Genomic DNA, 7,353 nt, shown 5'->3' with positions numbered 1-7,353 from the left:
CGGGGGATGTCCAACTGCTGGTTTAAACTGGCAGTCGGACATCCCTCTCGCAATTCGGGACTGCTGGCTCCTAATCACTCACCTGTCTGCCTGATCGCCCCTTACTGCTCACCTGCCTGCCTGATCGCCCCTAATCGCCTCTGTCTGCCTTCCTGATTGCCCCTAACTTCTTGCCTGCCTGCCTGATTGCCCCGAACTGCCTCTGCCTCATCCCCACCATGGTGGCTTCCAGAAGGATGTCCAGAAGGTCATTCGGCTGTCTGATCTAATTAGCATATTATGCTTTTATTCTCTCGATCTCTCTCTCTCTCTCTCTCTCAAAATCAATCAATAAATAAAAAATACCCCCCAAATACTTTCTGAGGTCTTGTTGGTGACTCCTTCTTTTATAGAGGAACTAGAGGCCCAGTGCACGAAATTCGTGCAGGGGGGTGGGGTCCCTCAGCCCAGCCTGCACCCTCTCACAATCAGGGACCCCTCAGGGGATGTCCAACTGCTGGTTTAAACTGGCAGTCGGACATCCCTCTCGCAATTCGGGATTGCTGGCTCCTAATCACTCACCTGTCTGCCTGATCGCCCCTTACTGTTCACCTGCCTGCCTGATCGCCCCTAACCGCCTCTGTCTGTCTTCCTGATTGCCCCTAACTTCTTGCCTGCCTGCCTGATCGCCCCGAACCGCCTCTGCCTCAGCCCCACCACGGTGGCTTCCAGAAGGATGTCCAGAAGGTTGTTCGGCTGTCTGATCTAATTAGCATATTATGCTTTTATTATTATCAAAATCAATCAATAAATAAAAAATACCCCCCAAATACCTTCTGAGGTCTTGTTGGCGACTCCTTCTTTTATAGAGATACTAGAGGCCCAGTGCACGAAATTCGTGCATGGCGGGGGGGTGTTCCTCAGCCCAGCCTGCACCCTCTCACAATCAGGGACCCCTCGGGGGATGTCCAACTGCTGGTTTAAACTGGCAGTCGGACATCCCTCTCGCAATTCGGGACTGCTGGCTCCTAATCACTCACCTGTCTGCCTGATCGCCCCTTACTGCTCACCTGCCTGCCTGATCGCCCCTAATCGCCTCTGTCTGCCTTCCTGATTGCCCCTAACTTCTTGCCTGCCTGCCTGATTGCCCCGAACTGCCTCTGCCTCATCCCCACCATGGTGGCTTCCAGAAGGATGTCCAGAAGGTCATTCGGCTGTCTGATCTAATTAGCATATTATGCTTTTATTATTATAGATACACTAAGGTACCTAGAGGTTGGGGTTGCAGCTTGGAAGTTCCACAGCTATATTTGCAGCCTGCAGTCTGGAGTCTAGGGTCTTGGCCTCAAGCCGTGCTGTCTCCAGGAGGCACACTGTCACTTGTTGGATCTGGACTTTGAGGAACACACACTCCCAGGTCTGAGGGCAGGCCAGCACCCATGGCTGTGCCACCCAAGCACTTCAAACATGGCTGGCCCAAAGTGAGATTTGCCGTGAGTGTAAAATCCACACCAGGTTTCCAGGACCTGTGCCTGATCGCCCCTAATCGCCTCTGTCTGCCTTCCTGATTGCCCCTAACTTCTTGCCTGCCTGCCTGATTGCCCCGAACTGCCTCTGCCTCATCCCCACCATGGTGGCTTCCAGAAGGATGTCCAGAAGGTTGTTCGGCTGTCTGATCTAATTAGCATATTATGCTTTTATTATTATAGATACACTAAGGTACCTAGAGGTTGGGGTTGCAGCTTGGAAGTTCCACAGCTATATTTGCAGCCTGCAGTCTGGAGTCTAGGGTCTTGGCCTCAAGCCGTGCTGTCTCCAGGAGGCACACTGTCACTTGTTAAAGCTGGACTTTGAGGAACACACACTCCCAGGTCTGAGGGCAGGCCAGCCATGACTGTGCCACCCAAGCACTTCAAACATGGCTGGCCCAAAGTGAGATTTGCCGTGAGTGTAAAATCCACACCAGGTTTCCAGGACCTGGTGAGATAAAAAGAATGTAAACTATCTCATAATTGCTGATCCTGAGGACATGTTTATTTTTAAAAAATCTTTTTATTGATTTTTAGGGAGAGAGGAAGGGAGGGGGAGAGACACAGAGAGAAACATCGATGTGAGAGAGACACATTGATGGCTGCCTCTTGCATGCATTCCAAACAGGGCTGGGGATGGAACCTGTAACCAAGCCTTGACCGGAATCGAACCCAGGACCCTTCAGTCCTCCGGCTGATGCTCTCTCTATCCACTGAGCCAAACAGGCTAGGGCTGGAATATATCCTTTATTCATAAATTACATACATGTGTGCCTCTATTGAGAATGTTATAAAATAACTTAGCAAACTGAGATAAACACTCAACATAACCAGATGAGCTAGGCGGCGTGAGGTCAGGGCTTCAAGTCCTGACTCTGTCCCCTCCTTAGCCTGACTCCTTCACTGAGTCGCTTGCCTCAGTTTCTTCATACAGAAGCTGGGGTGTTTGTTCCTGTCCTGAGGGTTCTGGGGGAGCACCATGAGACCGAGCACACAAAGGAACCGGCACACACAGCCCAGCAGAGAACGCGTTACACCAACCTGGTTTCTCGGGAGGAGGGGGCTCAGCTTAGGTGGAGGGAATCACGCAAGGTTTCTCAGCGGAGGGGATGGTTGAGTTGGACCTTGAAGGACTGAGAAATATTTAGTTGGTAGAAAAGTATGAGAAAGGTATTTCAGCCCTAACCGGTTTGGCTCAGTGGATAGAGCATCAGCCTGCGGACTCAAGGGTCCCAGGTTCGCTGGTGAGATAAAAAGAATGTAAACTATCTCATAATTGCTGATCCTGAGGACATGTTTATTTTTAAAAAATCTTTTTATTGATTTTTAGGGAGAGAGGAAGGGAGGGGGAGAGACACAGAGAGAAACATCGATGTGAGAGAGGCACATTGATGGCTGCCTCTTGCATGCATTCCAAACAGGGCTGGAGATGGAGCCTGTAACCAAGGTACATACCCTTGACCAGAATCGAACCCAGGACCCTTCAATCCTCCGGCTGATGCTCTATCCACTGAGCCAAACAGGCTAGGGCTGGAATATATCCTTTATTCATAAATTACATACATGTGTGCCTCTATTGAGAATGTTATAAAATAACTTAGCAAACTGAGATAAACACTCAACATAACCAGATGAGCTAGGCGGCGTGAGGTCAGGGCTTCAAGTCCTGACTCTGTCCCCTCCTTAGCCTGACTCCTTCACTGAGTCGCTTGCCTCAGTTTCTTCATATAGAAGCTGGGGTGTTTGTTCCTGTCCTGAGGGTTCTGGGGGAGCTCCATGAGACCGAGCACGCAGAGGAACCGGCACACACAGCCCAGCAGAGAACACGTTACACCAACCCGGTTTCTCGGGAGGAGGGGACTCAGCTTAGGTGGAGGGAGTCATGCAAGGTTTCTCAGCGGAGGGGATGTTGAGTTGGACCTTGAAGGACTGCGAAATATTTACTTGGTAGAAAAGTACGAGAAAGGTATTTCAGAGAGAGGGCTTGTAGGCCAGGGATTGGAGCACTGGGGAGCCATAGCAGGCTCTAAGCAGGCTTACGGTTTAGCAAGATTCTTCTAGAGAGGTGGTGGTACTGGGGCCGGAGACCAGGGAGGTGTAGGACAGTGATGGCGAACCTATGACACGTGTGTCAGAGGTGACACGCGAACTCATTTTTTTGGTTGATTTTTCTTTGTTAAATGGCATTTAAATATATAAAATAAATATCAAAAATAGGCAGCTGATTGATGTTTCTCTCTCATCGATGTTTCTAACTCTCTATCCCTCTCCCTTCCTCTCTGTAAAAAATCAATAAAATATATATTAAAAAAAAAAGAGAAAGGTATTTCAGAGAGAGGGCTTGTAGGTCAGGGATTGGAGCACTGGGGAGCCATAGGAGGCTCTAAGCAGGCTTATGGTTTAGCAAGATTCTTCTAGCGAGGTGGTGGGACTGGGGACGGAGACCAGGGAGGTGTAGGACACAGTGAAGTGGGGATGGGGGATCAAGTCAGGAGGGGAGGAGGGAGAACCTACGACATCTTTAAAAGATAGACCGGAAAGGAGTGATGAGCTCTGGGAGGTAAGTGGAGGAAGACAACCAAGAGGAGGCCAGGCCTCGGGTCCAGGAGACACATCAGTGTGGGACTACAGCTGAACTGGAGAGCTGGGAGGAAGAGGCATAGAAAGGAAGCTGTCGAAGTCAGGGTGAAATCCTGTGGGACATCCAGGGGGAGGCATCCAAGATCTGCTTGACACTTAGGTCTAGCGTGCAGAAGAGATGGCAGAGCTGAGACTGGGAGGCCTGCAGAGCTCAGACAGTGCTGAAATACTGACAAGGGAGGAAAGTGGCGGGTGCAGTAGGGTGAGCTCACCACCAGCCAGCGATGACTGCGGAAGCGGCCTGCCCCAGAGCAGTCTGGGTACCCGGGTCCTTAGTCCAGCCTGTGCCTGGGGACACAGAGCTGAGCAGACCCAGTGGCTGCCCTGCGGGGAAGCCTAGATGCACACGCATAGTCCATGACTTCATGGGGCCGCATGTGATGACTGGGGTCTTCGAGTGACCCATTCTCAAGGTCTAGGGCATGGAAAGTGTCAGTTTCTCAGCTTTCAGTGCAAACTTGTTTAGGGAAATATATTGGCTCACGTTAGAAAAAGATCAGGGGGCCCAGCCGGCGTGGCTCAGTTGGTTGAGCGCTGTTCCATGCACCAAGGGTCACCGGTTTGATTCTCAGGTCACTGGTTTCATTCCTGATCAGGGCACATGTCCGGGTTGTAATTTTGATCCCCAGGAAGGGGCGTGCAGGAGGCAGCTGATCAATGTTTCTCTCTCTCTCCCTCTCCCTTTCTTTCTCTGAAATCAATAAAAAGCATATGGGGTGGGGGAAGCACCTAAAAAAAAAAAGGCCAAGGAGTAACCGGCCGACATCAGCCACAGCTTGATCCAGGAGCTCAGAGATGATAAGAAGTCCCTGCTCAGTCTCTGGGTTCCGTATTTCCCTGATTTTTCCCCCCTCAGGAAGATTTTCCTTGAGAGAGCAAAGATGACAGAGGACGCCAGCAGCTCTGCACTCACACTTTATCCCTTTAATGACTCCTGAGGGAGCAAAGGTCATGCCCACGGTTCCATCACTGGCGACCCAAATGAGTCAAACGTCTGCCCCTGAGCCAATCACCGTCAGCAGAGGGCAGAGAACGCTCTGATGGGCTGGGCCCAGGTCATGTCCCCTCCCTCCTGCGTGCCTAGAGGGAAGGGAGGTGGCCAAACAGATTTCCCGCCCCCGAAATAAACAGGGAGGCAGTGGGGCACGGGACCAGCACCTCAGCTCCTAGGTTTATGGCGAGGATTCAGGACAAGGCAGGTTAGCGGACAGCTCCGCACAGGGTAGGTGCTAGATACATGGTAGCTGTTATTTTAAAAATAGTCACCAATATTACCACTACTGCTGATGGACAGTATCTATATGCTGGACCAGAAGGACCCTGGGAACAGGATGGGACCAACCCCAAGTTGGACAATCACAGAGTGGACGCTCATTGGCGAGGATTCAGGACAAGGCAGGTTAGCGGACAGCTCCGCACAGGGTAGGTGCTAGATACATGGTAGCTGTTATTTTAAAAATAGTCACCAATATTACCACTACTGCTGATGGACAGTATCTATATGCTGGACAAGAAGGACCCTGGGAACAGGATGGGACCAACCCCAAGCTGGACAATCACAGAGTGGATGCTCACGCAACCTGCATTCTGCAAGCTCGGACCCAACCGGGTCCTCTCGGGGCTTCTGCCTCCAGATCTGTGAAATGGGATGAAGGGATTGACTTAAACCAAACCTTTTAAATGTTTTTTATTTTTAATTATTGATTTCAGAGAGGAAGAGAGAGAGAATCATCCATGCCCCACACTGGGGACGGAGCCTACAACCTGGGCATGTGCCCTGACTGGAATCGAAGGGTAACCTGTTCATAGGTCGACGCTCACCCACTGAGCCACACTGACTGGGCTAAACCAAGTCTTTTTAGAGCCTGATCTTATCATCCAGTTTACAGTTAAGTGTCACCTCCTCAGAAAAAGACCCTCCCCGACCACTCTTACCAAAATACCCTTTAACACAGTGGCTCTCAACCTTCCTAATGCCGAGACCCTTTAATGCAGTTCCTCATGTTGTGGTGACCCCCAATTTCATTGTTACAAATTGAACATAATTAAAGCATAGTGATTAATCACAAAAACAATAGGTAATTATATCTGTGTTTTCGGATGGTCTTAGGTGACCCCTGTGAAAGGGTCGTTCGACCCCCAAAGGGGTCGCGACCCACAGGTTGAGAACCGCTGCTTTAACATGTCATCTACTTTCACTTTACCCTCAGCGCTATCACAAGGTGAAGTCATCTCATGCACTTACTGTGTCTCCCCCATCAGAACTTCAGCCCCACAGGGCAGACCTCTGAGTCTGGTTCCCGGCTGTGTCCCCAGCACCCAGCACAGTGCCTGGCACACAATCGACCCTTGACAAAGGTTTGTTGAACGAGGAGATAAATACCACCAATAAAAGGAAGCCATGCCTAGCCCTGGCTGATGTGGCTCCTTTGGATGGGCATCCACCGTGAACCAAAAGGTCGCTGGTTTAGTTCGATTCCCAGTCGGACTGTTGTGGGTTTGATCCCCAGTCAGGATGCCTATGGGAGGCAACCAATCAATGCTTCTCTCTCACACTGATGTTTCTCTCTCTCCCTTTCCTTTCCTCTCTCTCTAAACAAAAATATCAATAAAAACATATTTAAAAAAGAAATAGCCCTGGCCAGGGAGTTCAGCTGGTTAGAGCATCATTCCAATACATCAAGGTTGTGGGCACATACAAGAAGCAACCAATGAATGCACAAATAAGTGGAAGAACAAATCAGTGTTTCTCCCCCCACCCCCCACTTTTCTCTCTCTCTAAAATCAAACAAAAATTTTAAAAAGAGCCTTAGCTGGTTTGGCTCAGTGGATAGAGCGTCGGCCTGCGGACTGAAGGGTCCCAGGTTCGATTCGATTCGGGTCAAGGGCACATGCCCGGGTTGTGGGCTCGATCCCCACTGGGGGGCGTGCAGGAGGCGGCCAATCAATGATTCTCTCCCATCATTGATGTTTCTATCTCTCTCCCTCCCCCTTTCTGTCTCTCTAAAAGAAAAAAAATCAATAAAACATATTTTTAAAAAAATTTTTTCAAAGAAAAAGAAATAGTGGGTGCCCAGTTTTCTGATAGGAAGTGGTGAGCTCCCCATTAAGGGAAGTGTCCAAGCTGAAGCTGAACGATCGTACCTGGCAACCCAGGCTGCAAGGCCCCAGCCAGTTCCTCTCCCAGCCTCAGTTTCCTCGTTTG

The 7,353-nt window shown here is 50.2% G+C and overlaps 1 long non-coding RNA gene across 2 annotated transcripts in view; it reads right to left on the bottom strand.

Annotated features, from left to right (window-relative positions):
- The window catches only part of LOC106725617, a 12,421-nt gene extending 5,068 nt beyond the window's left edge, over positions 1-7,353 (bottom strand). The window contains exon 1 of one of the 2 annotated variants that reach the window (XR_001361546.1): positions 7,293-7,353. This is a non-coding gene — a long non-coding RNA (uncharacterized LOC106725617). Of the gene's footprint in view, positions 1-6,393; positions 6,632-7,292 lie in introns of those variants that run through there. The other variant, XR_001361545.1, reaches the window with a different exon arrangement.

The sequence above is a fragment of the Myotis brandtii genome, unplaced genomic scaffold, assembly GCF_000412655.1.
Source record: "Myotis brandtii unplaced genomic scaffold, ASM41265v1 scaffold1774, whole genome shotgun sequence".
NCBI classification, from domain to species: domain Eukaryota; kingdom Metazoa; phylum Chordata; class Mammalia; order Chiroptera; family Vespertilionidae; genus Myotis; species Myotis brandtii.
Note: the sequence above shows the minus strand (reverse complement) of the source record. Positions and strands in the feature narration are given on the sequence as shown.